Source organism: Gorilla gorilla, chromosome 15 (genome assembly GCF_029281585.2).
Source record: "Gorilla gorilla gorilla isolate KB3781 chromosome 15, NHGRI_mGorGor1-v2.1_pri, whole genome shotgun sequence".
Classification (NCBI taxonomy): domain Eukaryota; kingdom Metazoa; phylum Chordata; class Mammalia; order Primates; family Hominidae; genus Gorilla; species Gorilla gorilla.
Genome location: NC_073239.2, coordinates 77,115,298 through 77,131,602, shown reverse-complemented (window position 1 = coordinate 77,131,602; position 16,305 = coordinate 77,115,298). Strand labels below are relative to the sequence as shown.

The window sequence follows — 16,305 nt, the reverse complement described above, 5'->3', positions numbered from 1 at the left end:
CTATAAAACTTTATTTATAGAAAAAGGCAGATAGAGTAATGTCAGCAAAAATGGTAGAGTAGGTAGCTCCCAGAGCATGTCTCTCCACAGAAAAATAAAAAACTGAAGCAAAAACTCTCAGAATCAACTTTGTGAGAATTCTGTAAAACAGACAAAAAAATTTAGAGCTCCAAAAGTGAATACTGAATGAAGAAAAAGGGAACTAAAGTGGTAAGTTATCAAAGAGAGTAAAAATGTAACCAGCAAATGGAAGAAAATATTTGCAAATCATATATCTGATAATGGATTAATATTCAAAATATATAAAGAATTCTTATAACTTCACAATAGCAAAACAACAACAACAGCACACACATAAAACAGCTCAAATATGGGCAAAGGACTTGATACAGCATTTCTTCAAAGCAGATGTAGAAATGGGCAATAAACACATGAAAAGATGCTCAACATCACTAATTATTAGGAAAATGCAAATCAAAACCATAATGAGATACCATCTTACATCCATCAGGATGGTTACTATCAAAAACTAGAAAATAACAAGTGTGGCTAGTAATGTAGAGAAATTGAAACCCTTATGTGTTGCTCATGGGGATGTAAACTGATACAGCCACTGTGAAATACAACATAGCAGTTCTCTAAAAATTAAGCATAGAATTATAATATAATCCAGTAATTACACTTCTGGGTCTATACTCAACAGAATTGAAAGCAGGAACTTACACAAATATTTTTCCTTTTTAGTTGACATGTAGTAATTGTACATATTTATGGGATACAGAGTAATATTTCAATACATGCATGCAATGTGCAATGATCAAATCAGGGTAATTAAATATATCCATCACCTCAAACATTTATCATTTTTTGTGTGGGGAATATTCAAAATCCTCTCTTCTAGCTTTTTGAATAATTAATACATTATTATTAACCATATTCAGAATATAGTTCTTATAGTACTATAGAGCATGATAATTTATTCCTCCTATCTAGCTGTAATTTTGTGTCTGTTAACCAACCTCTCTCTGTTCTTCTCTTGCCCCTACTCTCCCCAGCCTCTAAGAACCATAATTCTACTCTCTACTTTTATGAGCTTACTTTTCTGGCTGCCACATATGACTAAGAGTATACAATATTTATCTTTCTGTCACACAAATATTCACCAATATTCATAGTATTATTCATTAAAAGGTGGAAACAACTGAAATTTCTATTGACAGATGAATGGCTAAACAAAATGTAGAATATACATATATAGGAATATTATTCAGCCTTAAAAAAGCAATGAAATTCCAAAACATGCTACGACATGAATGAACCTCGAGGATATTATGCTAAATGAAATAAGCTAGACATCAAAGGACAAATATTATATGATTTCATATATGTGAGGTACCTGGAATACTCACATTCATAGAGAAAGAAAGTAGAATAGTGGTTACCAGGGCCAGGGGAAGATGATAGGGAGTTATTGTTTAATGGGTACAGAGTTTCAGTTTGAGATAATGAAAAAATGTTTGCAAATTTGGATCACATTTGCACAACAATTTGATTATACTTAAGGCCATTGAATTGTATATTTAAAAATAGTTAAAATGGTAAATTTTGTTATGTATATTTTACCATGATAAAGAATAAATGGAAAAAAAGAGTAATCTCTAGCTACAGAGACGAAATACAGCATAGTGAGAAAAAGCACAGATTCTAGAGTTCCACCTCCTACAAATCCCAGCCCTGCCATCTACTAGCTGTAATGACATTAACTTCTTTATCCCTCAGTTTTCTCACTTGTAAAATGAACATAATAACAACACGATCTCACAGGATTGTTCAGAAGACTAAACGATTTCATATTTGTAAAACATTCAGAAAAATACCTGGCTATAGAAGAGTTTATTAAATAAATATTATAATACTGTTCTTTATCTTGCTTTTAAGTTTCCATTTTTGACAAAAAATTATAAAGCATGCAAAGAAACAAGAAAGTATGGCCCATTTACAAAAGAAATGAACAAAAACTATCTCTGAGGAAGCACAGACAATTGGACTACCTAGTCAAACTGTCTTAAATATGCTCAAAGAGCTAAAGGAAACCATGGAGAAAGTGTGAGAGAAAATCAGGAAAATGATAAATGAATAGAAAATATCAATAAAAAATAGAAATTATAAAAAGAAACCAGACAGAAATTCTCAACCTGAAAAGTAGAGTAACTGAAATAAAAATTTCTCTAGAAAATTTTAATAGCATATTTGAGCAGGATGATAGAAAGAATTAGCAAACATAAAGATAGGTCCTTTGAAATTATTCAGTCAAGGAATGCATAAAAACAAACAGTGCCTGAGAGACCTATGGGATGCCATTAAGCAAACCAAATACACATATTGGGAATCCCAGTAGGAGAGGAGAGGATAAAGTGGTCAGAAAAATTATTTGAACAAATAATGGGTTAAAATTTCCTGAATTTGATTTTTAAAAATTAAAACATGAATTTAAGCATTTAAGGAGCTCAATTAACTCCAAGAAGGATAAATGCAAAAGGAATCATGCCAGGACACATAATCAAATGATCAAAAGACAAAGATGGAGAAGCAACTCATCATGTACAAGTGATCTTTAATAAGACTGATGGTGGGTTCCTCATTAGAAATCATGGAGGCCAGAAAGTAGTGGGGTAATATTTTTAATTTTTAAAATTATCTTGTTGTTGTTTCTGTTTTGTCTTTTACAAGATGAAAATTTAATAAAAAATTGGTCAGTGGGTATGTGTAATCCACAGGGCTATATAGTTACGCGGGATTGTAATAGGAATTTAACATAGAATAGATACTGGAGTAAATGTTACATATTATCATCATCTGACCCGTCTTCTTCACTCAAGGATTCTTTAGCATATTTATCTGCTTATTCCCTTATATCTTTTGAAACAATTTCATGTCTTCCTTTAGTTAAACCACTAACCCAGCTGAGTTCGTAAGCTTTATCGTTAGCGTCATCATGTACTATGTAAATTACTTGAGCAACTTCTGTAACAGTATCATAGCAGGTCATTTCTTTCATCTGAAGCTTTTCTATTTCTGTTTTACAGCTTGCCTGGCTTTGCCAGTGGCACAGGCTCAATAACCATATAAAACACCTGATGAGTCAATCATGGAAAATTGTGCACTGTCATTCATACTGTAAGACCCTAACATGAAACTGAAGGCAAAAGATCTAACAGCACTGTAGAGTGTATATGCATGTACATACATGTCCACTCTGTTTGCAAGATGTTTTAGTGGAGTATTATAACCAAAGTCAGATTTAAAGTTGGAAACTTCTTCTCTTGCTATGTCTGCTAAAGAACAAGCATCTGCCTACAAACCTGCTGCCAGCATTCCAACATTCTGATCCAATGTGCTGATCAACATTAATAAGTCGTTTGTTGGAAACTCCTTCATAAAGTTTAGAAAGCACTAATTTTTTAGACCCCAAAGACAATGCTATGTTTATATATGATTTCAATCACTGTACGATTTCCCACAGGCTTCATAGCCCCATTTGTATTTCTTATAGATGAAACAAATATGACAAATTGCTAATAGTTAGTGGGTATATGGATGATCATGTACTATTCTTTTAACTTTTGTATATTTGGAAAGTTTTGTAATAAAAAATGGAGGGTAAAAGAAACAGAATATTCTTCACCTAAAGATTCTGCCTACCTATCTATCTATAAAAAACTTCAGCAAACATAATCCTAAATCAGAAAAATTTTAAGCTTTCCTAATAAAGTTAGGGACTAGGCAATGTTACCCATTTTATCACTTCAAGTCAACACTGTATTAGAAATTCCTGACAGTGCAAAAAAAAAAAAAGAAATCAAGACATAAGAATTGGAAAAAGAAATGAGACTATCATTATATTATAAATAATAGGTTTAATTACATAGAAAACATATAGAATTTAAAAATAGGATAATTTAGCACAGTGCCTTGTTATAGAAGCAATTTATAATAGTTAATTTCATATTCACATACCAGCAGCAAGTAACTAGAAAACACAATTTAAAAGAACACAAAATTTGAAATAGCATGAAGTAATACGGAGTACAAAGGAACAAATACAGCCATGTGTTGCTTAATGATGGGAATACTTTCTGAGAAATGGGTTGTTAGGCGATTCTGTCATTATATCAACATCGTAGAGTGTACTTAAACAAACCTAGATGGTATAGCTTACTACACACCTAGGATAGATACTATAGCCTAGGCTACAAACCTGTATAGCATGTTACTGTACTGAATACTGTAGGCAATTAAAACACAATGGTAAGTATTTGCATATCTAAACATACCTAAATATACTCTTAATTCAGCAATTTTACTCTTAGGAATTCATCTCATAGAAATAACAGCATCAGTATATAAGGAACACAGATACACATGGATATAAACCATTGGTTGTAGTTATTTAATACAAAAAGGAAACAGTTTTAATGCCCATCAGTAATGGATATGATTGAATAATTGTGGTATATCTATTCAATGGAATAGTAGACAGTGATTAAAAAGAAAGTGTCAAATCTACTAAATCTATCTGGAGGGATGTTCATGATATTGGTAAACTGGAAAAGCAAGTCTCAGTGTGAAGTGTATAATACAATACTGTTTTTATAAGTTCAACCAAAGAACCGTAGGGATATTGCTGATATTTGATCATTTTTAAATGAAATGAAAATGGAAATTTCATAAAATTAATTATAATATTTAGGAATGTTTATATGAGAAAGGGAATGTTGTAGGAAGGCTCATCCCAGGCTCTGAGCTATGGTTAGCCTACTGTGGTAGGTGAGAGTTCACAAGGGAAGGTCATCTACTTTTCCTTATGCCTTCCTGCATCATTTATTTACATGGATTGCAATAAACTTTTGCTATTTTTGAAATTTTAAAACAATCTATTAATGTTAATTTATAAAAATGAAAAAGTTTTTTATTTGAAATCTTATTTTCATCATTTCAAAGCAAGTGTTTCATTATACTGGCAACTGACTTCTGAAAAGGTAAGTTTCAGAATGTAACATGCACTTCCTAATTTAATGCCTAATGGATAACTAAATGAATAAATGAGTGATAGCATTTTGATACCTCCCCCCCCCCCGACATGTATACTTCACAGCATTATTTTAATCTAATCATTAAAGTAAAAGGCCCATTCACCAGAATGTAAGTTCCATGAGGGAAGGAATTTTTGTCTGTTCTATCCATTGTTGTATTTACAGCTCATAAGCTGGTACATAGTGAGTGCAATTGTTTTTAAATGAATAAATGAATGCTTTGGTAGGGAGTGAAAAGGAAGATGAAAATTCTCCAGTAGTTTGTGTGATTCTGTGAGATGGCAGACAATGGTAATGATGGTTTTGTAACAACTTGGGTGAGATAAGGAAATTGGTACTTTTAGAATATGGTACCAAATTTTCTGTACCTAATCAGCAAAAGGCAACAATATTTTTCTTTTCCTATTTGAATTATATTTCTCTTTAATTACTCATCACTGCTGATTAATATAATAGGTTACTGATACTCTAAAGAAATACAACACACCAACGGCTGCTCCCTTTGGCAAAGTTCAGGGGTTTTATTTGTTTGTTGGGGACAGGATGTTGCTCTGTCACTCAGGCTGGAGTGCGGTGGCCCCATCAAGGCTCACTGCAACCTTGATCTCCTGGGCTCAAGTGATTCTCCCGCCTCAGCCTTCTGAGTAGCTGGGACTACAGTTGCATGTCATCACACCTGCCTAATTTTTTACTGTTTTGTAGAGACAGTGTCTCACCATGTTGCCCAGGCTGGTCTCTGACTCCTGGGTTCAAGTGATACTCCCACCTTGGCCTCCCAAAGTGTTGGGATTACAGGTGTGGACCACTATGTTCGGTGAAAGTTTAGGTTTCATTCCAAATATTTTGAGTAGGTAACTGACTTAGGCTTTTAAAAGAGAACTCTAGCTATTGAGTAGAAAATAGATATGGGGGAGGAGGAGCGGAGAGTGACAGTCGTGGGCCCAGTGAGGAGGCCATGGCAGTGATTAAGCAGAGAGGTGGTGTTAGCTTGGACCAGGATAATAAGAATGAATGGGGTAAGAAATGGCAGGATTTGGGATGTAGTCAACTAGAAGAGAAGCACATTTAGAGCTAGAAATAGTAACTGGCTTATTTGACTGTTTCAATCTACAGGGGTATACATTTGAAACAGTTTCATTTTATTCTAATTACTATTAACTCTTCCTTTCTTGTCCCTTTACAGTATTTCTGATAGGTGGCACAGTTATCTGATCATGTTCAAGAATTATAATGCCCGATCTAGCCTATTCCAATTTAAAACTTTATCTCAATTTTAATTTCATGTTCATCTCTTCTCTACACCCTGTCCACACATGCTCACTCCCCATCTCCCATTGCTACACATGCAGGCCAATTTTGGAATGGCAGAGGGGAGATGAAAAGGGTCAAGTCACTTTTTTTTTTCTTTTTGAGACAAAGTCTCACTTTGTCACCCAGGCTGGAGTGCAGTGGCATGATCATAATTCCCTGCAGCCTCTATCTCCTGGGCTGAAGCCAACCTCATGCCTCCCCAGTGTCTGGAACTACAGGCACACACCACCTCACTGGGCTAATTTTTAATTTTTTTTGTAGAGACAGGGACTTGCCATGTTGCCCAGGCTGGTCTCAAACTCCTGGGCTCAAGCAATCCTCCCACCTTGGCTTCCCAAAGTGCTGGGATTGCAAGCGTGAACCGCCGCACCCGGCCTTCACTTTCATTTAAGTGGTTGTGCAATTGCAAACCTCTCCACTTTGTTGATGCCTTCTGTGCAGCGGACATCCCAGTTCTTGGGTCTTTTCAGTGGTCATATGGAGGCTCTCAGAACAATTCCAAGGAGACTTCCCTCTGCCTAGTTTTCTGCCAGGGGAGATCGGATTCCAATCCAATCTCTTCTAATCTCTCAGCTCCATCCCCATGGTCTTACTGTTGGGTTCCCTTTGACATGCTGCCAGTCCTCTGATGTGGTGACATAAGTCTTGTTACCTCCCATCACTTGGGCCTCAGGAAATTCTAGAGTCCTTGCCACACCCAGTAATGGTTTTATAGGCAGCCCCACTGTGGTCCCTCTGTCTGCTTTGCCATCTCACTTCTCACTTCTCTTTTCCCTGCTTAGTTAAGTCTGCTGCCTGAGCAAAAGCTAACAGCTGTCTCCCTTCTCGCCAGTCTCCCTTCTTTCAGGTGTCCCAATTCCTGTGAGCTTCCCTGCACTTGTCTTAGAGGAGGGAGCACTCACTTTCCCTTTGCATGAGGAAGGAGGAAAAAGCCATGGGCCTTCCCTGAGGCTGTTGACTCACTGCCTCATTTCCCACAACTCTCTCTGACATCTCCTTCCAGGACAGGTTAAAAATGGGAGAGGGAATCATTGGGGTCATGTTTAGGAGTGGCATGACAGGTTCTTTTCCTATGAATAAGCCCAAGGAGATGTCTGGCTCTTTTTAGAATATGGATTGTGCAAGATGTATCTTTTTTCTCAGAGCTGGATTCTAGTGGCCAATTCTGAGGCCACAAGAAAATTTCCACTCAACATCCTATTAGGGATGATTCTGAGGTTTGGGGGCTGCACAAATAGAGTATCATTTACTAAGATGGGAGAACACTGCAGGTAGGAACAGTTTAGAGGTAGGAATCATGAGTTCTGTTTTAGATATTTTAAGATTGAGATGAGGACTAGGCAACTAGTGAGGATGTGAGTTTGGACCTGACAGGAGAGGTCAGTGCCAGAAACACACTTTTGCAACTCATGAGAGTACAGAGAACACCAGCATATATGAATAGACAGAGGAGAAAAGGAAGGTCAAAGACTGTCCTGGGGTACTCCAAATTCAAAGGCTAGGAAAAGGAAAAGGAGAACCCAGCAATGGAGACTGAGAAGGAACCAGCACCTATGAGCTAATGAAGTAGCATCACTGTCTGGGGTACACACCTGGGGTTCGTTTTCTCACACCAAGGAAATCAAGGACACCAACACAAGAAGTAAGTTTAGGAGCGGAGGTTTAACAGGCAAAAGAAAGAGAAAGAACAGCTCTGCCTCTTGCGAGAGAGAGGGGCACCCAAATCAGACTTCCAGTCCACAGCTGAGTGCACCAGATTTTATAGACAGGCTTGAGGAGGCAGTATCTGATTTACATAGGGCCCACAGATTGGTTGGACCAGATGTGACATTTACATAACACGTGGGGAAGCTGGCTGCCCCACCCTAATCTTACTATGCAAATGGGGTCTTCACCTGGCCAGTGTCATGTTTTCTCCTCCTTACTGTACACGTGGTTTGTCAAAAAGAAGGGAAGATAGGGCCGTCATTCTGATCATGCCTAGTCCCAAGTCGCCTTTTCCTATTGACCCAACTGCTGGCATTCACCCGTGCAGGCTTCCAGCTTGCTTGTCTCTGTCTGCAGCTTGATTTTACAGGCTGCTCTGTGTTAGAAAAGAAAATGATTTGGGGACTGCTTTTCATTAAACAGAAAACCTTACCCTATCTGCCTAAATAATTTCTTTTTAACTTCCATATCAGTAAGAGGGAAATCACTGGAAACCAAGTAAAAAAAAAAAAGGGTTTGAAAAATAAGGAAATGACCAGCTGTGTCGAATGCTGTTGAGAGGTTGAGTAAGATGAAGACTGACCACTGATCATTTAATATATCAAGATGGGGATCACTGGTGACAATAAGAAGAGTGGTTTCAGTGGAATAGTAGGGACAAAAGCCTGACCGGCATAAGCTGAAGAGAGAATGAAGATGATGAAGTGGAAACACTGCACATAGATAACTATTGAATTTTGATTTAAAGGGGTGCAGAGAAAAATGAAACAATAACTGGAGAAGAATGTGGGGGATCAAAGAAATGTTTTTTCTTTAAGATGGAACATATTGTGCATGTTTTATGCTGATGCAAATTTACAGAGGAAAAAATTTATGATGGAGGAGAGAAAATAACATGAGTAAAATTGCAATTATAATTAAGGTCAAAATTATAATAAAGTCATAATTATGATGATCTTTATAAAATAAAAGTAAAAAGCACTATATTGTGTAGGACTCTTGGTTGCAAGTGACAGAAATTCAATTCAAACTAGTTGAAAAAAAACTAGTTGAGTTAAAAAAAGGAAAGAAGTTTTTGACACAAATATCAATGGGAAGAATACAGAATGGGTCATAGAACTAGGGGAGAAGCCTCAAAAACTAGGGATTTAACAGTGACCAAGCTCTCCTCATTCATCTTTCATGTCTGTTTCTGCTTTTCTTTGCATGTTGTTCTCATTCTATCATAGTTCAAATGTGCCTCTTCCACCTGGTCAGTGAGTTTGGTCACATTTTCCCAAAGCAACAGAAAATCTCCCCCAACAGCACTAGCCAGTGAGTCCTTGGAGGGATGCTGAGTGGTTGGCTGGGCTCATGTGTCCATCCCAGAACTCATCAGTTAGACTGGGAGAATGAGCATTCTTTGGCCAGGTGTTGGTCACATATGCAGCCACTGGCTGACTAGTGCTTACACACTTTTCTTCCCTTATATTTTTTAAAGTGCCCCTTACTGACAAAATGCACCTCTTCTGTATATAACCCATGCATTGCTTCCCAAAGAAAGACAACCCAAAGTCACCGGCATTCACCTTCAAGTCTGGTACCTGTTGATGTATATTCCTTTGGTGCAGATGTGGTCCAAATATATTTAAATATATTAAATAATACATGTAAAAACCTCCAACACACACAATATCCAATGTTAGAGGGAAAGACAACTACAATGAGACCTCCCACTGATCCATGGCATAGTCATGTCCTGCACTGCAGGGACAGGAAGGCCTCACTCCTTGAGAGAAAATTGCCAGTCTGGTTATGGTAAGCTCTGCACACCAGAAGGAACAAAGGTAAGGATTTGTCTTCCCTTCCCTGCACTGTTATTGGAGCCAGTGAGGGGTATGAGAACTGCCTCAGAGATTGTGCCATTTAGGCCCAAAGTTCTCTGACAACACAACTCCCTTACCAGGCAGTCCACTCTGTTTCCTGGGAACCCTGTGATTGGTGAGGAATCCTGATGAGGGAAAGGGTGCAGATCTGGCCTAGCTAAGGGGGTGTTTCCTGGAGACACAGGGGGAGACATTACACAGAGGGCACAGCCTGTCATGTGTGCTTTTCAGCAAAACTCCGTTAAAAAAAAACAAAAATTTTTTTTTTTATTCCCTCAATCCACCTGCCCAAGGGCAACTGTCCAGGGTGTCCTCTTTGCTACATGCCAGGTAATGAATTTACTCACAAATTGTGCAAACAAGACGTATTGTTCCCTGGCTGCTTGTACTTTTGTCTCTCTCTTCACCCTTTTAAATAATGCTTTGCCTTTGTTCCTTGAATCTTCTCTTTCATGTATATAAGTAAGCTATCTACTTGCAATAACTAACTCTTTCTGAAGTATTATTTTTTGAGACAGGCTCTTGCTCTGTTTCCCAGGCTGGAGTGCAGTGGCACAATCATGGCTCACCACAGCCTCAACCTCCTGGGTTCATGTGATCCTCCTGCCTCAGCCTCCAGAGTAGCTGGGACTACAGGTGTGTGCTACCATGCCTGGCTAATTTTTTTGATTTTTTAATAAAAATGAGATCTTGCTATTTTGTCCAGGCTGGTCTCAAACTTATGAGCTCAAGCGATCCTCCCACCTCTGCTTCCCAAAGTGCTGAGATTAGAGGTGTGAGCCACCATGCCCAACTTAAGTATTATTTTGACACTAGTGAAAACTTTAAAAAGTTCCCACACTCCTAGGAAAAATTTACAGCCAGGATACAAGATCAACCACCAGAAATGATTTTAAATCTACTTAATCCGTCAACAACTCACCTCTGCAAGCATGCTTCTGGAAGCCAACCCAGCAGCGAAAACCCCTTGCTTGTGAAAGCAAACCACCTGGGAATGGACTGCTTTAATGAACACACCACTGAGTGCCAACGAATCTACTAAAGTCTCACTCAAGTAACTACAGTTCTTCAGCTGACATCAACCTATTCTGCCAGTCACCAAACTCCATGCTTCTGCAGAGCTGTATTAAGATCAGTTCCCTGATCTGCTTAGAGAGACTGGGCCTGGTCAGCATAGCTCTCCCTTATATACCCAAGCAATAAATTCAGCTTTATTTTTTGTTTATTGTGATGGTCTGAATTGTGTTCCCCTGAAATTAATATGTTGAAGTTTTAACTCCTAGTACCTCAGGATGAGACTGTATTTGGGGATGAGCTTGTTAAAGAGGTGGTTAAGGTAAAACGAGGTCATGTCAGTGGGCCCTGATCCAATATGATTGATGATGTCCTTATAAGAAGAGGAGATTAGGACACAGATGCACACGGAGAAAAGACTATGTGAAGACAGGAAGAAGACGACCATCTGCTATAGCAGGACGAGCCACAGACAAAACTCCTTAGATACCGGGTTAAAGAAGGAAGGAGCTTTATTCAGCTGGGAGCTTCTGCAGACTTGCATCTCAAAAGCCGAGCTCCCCGGGAGAGAAATTCCTGCCCCCTTTAAGGGCTTACAACTCTAAGGGGGTCTATGTGAAAGGATCGTGATCGATTGAGCAAGCATGGGGTATGGGACTTGGGCTGCATGCACCGGTAATCAAGACAGAGCAGAACAGAACAGAACAGAAAATTTCACAATGCTTCTTCACACAACGCCTGAAATCTATGGATAATACAAGCAGTTAGGTCAGGGGTTGATTTTTAACTACCAGGCTGGAGGTGCTGCAGTGGGCTGTCTGACTATTGATCTTATTTTTGCCTTTCTGTAACTTTTGCATTCTCTTTCTTTTTCTGAGGTATGAAACAAGGAGAGGGGGTGGTCTTCAAGTCAAGGAGGGGGACCTCAGAGGAAACCAGCCCTGTCAGCACCTTGACCTTGAACTTCTAGACTCCAGCACTGTGAGAAATAAATTTCTGTTGTTTAAGCCATCCAGTCTGTGATATTTTGTTATGGCGGCCCTAGAAAATTAACATATTAATGTTTATTTCGGATATTGAGGTCTCTAGACACTAGAAATCAACATCAAAATTCTTACCAAATGAAGGTAATGACCCTGGACTCTGCCTGAGCACTTCTGTCTCCAAGTAACAGGCCTCAGTGCTGTGCTTGGGCTCCTGGCCCACAGGTTAGTGGTTTTCACCTGGACCTCATGTTGGTTGCAGAGGCAGGCCACATCCTTAGGGTAGGGGATTTACCTATGGGGGCACCAATACATTCCTTAACATTTCTTGTAAGCTAATTTTAGTGGGTCTCTGCCATTTGCGATTGAGAGTACCGACTGATTGAGACATTGGTACCCAGAAGTAGAGTGCTAGAAATGAAAGATCCTAAAATGTGAACTATTGTGTCAAGGTGGGGTAGGAGGCAGTGAGGCTCTCTCCATCTCCCTCCATCCCTGGGTGGGAAGTAGGCAGTCTTTATGATATGGTAATGAAGCAGCTCATTAAGATGTTATTGTAGTTTCTTTGGGATTCAGACCTGTACATACTAAGGTGGAAGCTTCAGGGAATCCAGCAGAACAAAATTAGGCTGCTCTGGTGTGAGAGGCAGTATTATATGGTGGTTTAAGAGCAAAGACTGATATTAGACTACCTAGGTTCAAAGACCCTGTCTCCTAGCTGTGTGACCTAGGGCAAGTTACTTAATCACAATTAAGCTTCCTCATCAGGGAAATGGGAATTAAAATAGTACCTAATTAACTGGATTATTGTGAAGATTAAGGGATTTAATATATATAAAGCACTTAGAATAGGCCTGGCAATTAGAAAGCATATGGACAGGTTAACTCTTGTTGTCTTGGTTACTGCTTGTGGCTCCTGTCAAGATCCTACTAGAAAGAGATAAGCCTTGGTCTTAGATAGCTGGGAACAGCATACGGCTTTGTTAAAAGAGATCACGCTCCTCACTGCTCTCATGCCCCATCTCAGCAGACAGCAATCCAAGACTGCTTAGGGTTTGGAATTACAAAACCAAATTCCCTGCTAAGGCTAAAGTTGATCTGAACAAAAGTAAGGGCAAGGCAAAGAGAATAGACATTAGACAGGGACCTGAAAGGATCCAGAAATGGGACTTTACATCCCACAGAGGAAACAGGTAAGGTGTTTCCATACAGTGACAGAGAATAGATCAGTGGCTGCCTAGGGAAGGGGTGGAGGAGGGGTGGATTTCAAAGGGTCACCCCTTTTGGGTGTGATTGAAATGTTTACCTTGATTGTGGTGATGGTTTCACAGGTGTATATATTTGACAAACTCATCAAGTTGTATACCTTAAATATGTGCAGTTTCTTGTACTCGAATTATACTTTAGTAAAGGTATAAACAAGAGAGAGCAAGAGGTAGAAGCTGCAATAGCTTCTGTGACCTATCCTTGGGAGTCACACACTCATCATTTCTGCAGCATTCTGCAGCATTCTGCTGGTTACAGTGACCAACCCTGATACAACCTGGGAGGGAAATACATAGTGGTTTGCACACAGGAGGTGAGCATTGTTGGATCCATCTGGGGGATTTCTGGCCAACCCTCTATGTGGAGAGAACAGTATGTACAAGGCCTTGAGGTGGGCTGGTATTCCAGAAAGCCTTAACTGATTAACTCTACTCACCTCTGCTGAAAAGTTGACTGTTACTTGGTGCAATGGTTTTTTTGTTTTTGTTTTTGGTTTCTTTTGTTTGTTTGTTTTGTTTTTTTAAGACAGGGTCTTGCTCTGTTGCCCAGGCTGGAGTGCAGTGACACCATCAGTCTCGGCTCACTGCAACCTCTGCCTTCCAGGCAGTCTCAAGCGATCATCCCACTTCAGCCTCGGTGCAATGTATTTTAACATATCATCTGTCACATCTTCCAAAATTTGAGTCCCAGGTTCTCCAAAACTTCAATGGGTTAGTTAGACTAACCACTTTCAATGCCTAAGTGTTCTAATATGTCAAGTTCTCCTCTGACCTTATGCTTTGGTTTATGAAGAGTGAAATTATGAGGAGTGTCAGCATGTTTGCAAGCCAATGGGATGGAGTATGATTTAAGAAGCAAGAAAGAATATTGTTTTTCTTAAATCTGAGACCATAAATTTCTGTTCACTCTGCTTATCTCCAAGGCTGGTCGTGGCTGGAGAGGGGAGAAAAAAGAGAAGGAGAGGAAAAAGCATTGATCAGTTTTAGAATTTTAAGAAAATATTTGCATATTTTAAGAAATTTAACCTAATTTTTTTAAACTTTTTACTTTAAAATGATTATAGATTCACAGGAAGTTGCAAAGATGGAACAGACGTGTACTCTGTACCCGTTCTCCCCACTAGTAAATTTTACATAATTTTAGAACAATAACAGAACCAGGGAATTGGTAGTGGCAAAATCCACAGACCTTGTTCAAATTTCACCAGCTTTGCATGTACTCATGTGTGCATGGGTGTTTGAAGTTCTAGATTAGAATAACAACCACCACTACTAAATCATGGACAAGATATATAAAGGGAAGTTTGAAACAGAGCATTTAAGGGAGAGAGAATGAGAGCTATAAACTGCTTATGTTTAAGAGACCCAAGATACTGTGGAAATTGGCTAATCTAAACAAACAATCGATGCACTGATATGGGGAACTGCATGTGGTGAACAGTGGAGTGAGATATTCCTATTGAGGGATCCCATGAGATTACTAAAGGTAAGAAAATAAGTTATATTTTCTTATAAATAAGACTCTAGGTAAGACCTTGTCTGCCTGAAGAATATCAGAAAACTAGACGATGACCTGAACGCTTGTAGCTGGGGTACAGCCAGGCAGGTGTAAGCCGGAGCTTGTGGAGGGAGGCAGCTAATAGATTGCAGAGCTCCTCTCCACCGTGGCCAGGTTGCAGGATTTCTGAGTAAGGGTGCTGTGAGCTTTTGGGGCAGGGCAATTCTTTGTTGGGTATGTCTTTACATAGTGCCCAGATCTTTAGCACTCTGATGACACCCTGGCTAGCTGGCACTATGGCCACTGTTCATCCAACACATTTCCAAAAGCATCTAAGGGATGTGAAAACATCCTCAATCAAAAACCACAAACCCTTTCTTGTTCTTGAGGAAGAATATTCCCTCCCTAGATTCCTCAGTCCCTGTTTCCACTCACAGTTTCCACTCACTCTTTCCCCCCCCGTCCCCAGGGACTGCCAATCTTGGAAGATCTGGAGTTTTAAAGTTATTTTTGTATAATGCTTTTGTTATGGAAGATGGCAATTGCTTACGCACAACTGCCTTCATCTTAGCTGACCTGAATGGGCCTTAGCTGCCATGAATGGGCCTGACCCCAGACCATCAAAAGTGACCATTACTAAAAGGAGAGAAGGCAGGGTACCTATTACATCTGGAATTAAAAATGAAGGTTACCAGTTATAGAAAAGACTTTGGGACTTTATTCAAAGCATTTTAATAATACTTAGAGAAGATTGATTTATTAAATGCTAGCAACTCTCATTTTAACATTAACTTCCGAACTTCAAGGAGGTTTTAAAAAATTGAATTTTAATTTTTAATTTTTGTGGGTACACAGTAGGTGTATATATTTATGGAGTACATGAGATACTTTGATACAGGCATACAATGTGTAATAATCACATCATGGTAAATGGGGTATCCACCCCCTCAAGCATTTATCCTTTATGTTACAAACAATCCAATTATACTCTTCTGGTTGTTTTAAAACATACAACTAAATTATTATTGACTATAGGCACCCCATTGCACTATCAAATACTAGGTCTTATTCATTCTTTCTATTTTTTGTATCCATTAACCATCGCCACGTCCCCTCAACCCTCCCACTACTCTTCTCAGCCTCTGGTAACTATCCTTCTACTCTCTATCAAGGAGGTTTAAATTTCAAGGAAAGGAGAATTCAATCAACGTGGGCTTATTGTTTCTCATGTCAACACTAAGCTATGTATTCCAGACTCTTCAAAAGAAGCATCAGATTTGCTACTTTATTTCAAGGATTCTAAAGTTCCATTGGAACAATACTATATTAACCCTGAAAATAATTAAAAAACAATTTCAGATATAGTTCAGAAGTAATTGTGAAAAGAGGTGAGATTAGGGAAGAGATGACTCTGAGTCCAGATAACCCCAAAAAGCTTTTTAGAGAAGGATGAGGGTGGGGAGGCAGGTAGGGGGTTTATAATAGGATTTAAAAAAGAGAAGGAAGAGCTGTTTAAGGAAATTTGATTACTGCAAGTAACATTCTTCAAAACATTTAAAGAAAAACAAA

At 38.8% G+C, this 16,305-nt stretch overlaps 1 pseudogene; it reads right to left on the bottom strand.

The window, feature by feature from the left end:
* Nucleotides 1-2,839: 2,839 nt before the first annotated feature.
* Nucleotides 2,840-3,530, bottom strand: LOC101126962 (proteasome subunit alpha type-3-like; annotated as a pseudogene).
* Between the last annotated feature and the right edge of the window lie 12,775 nt (nucleotides 3,531-16,305).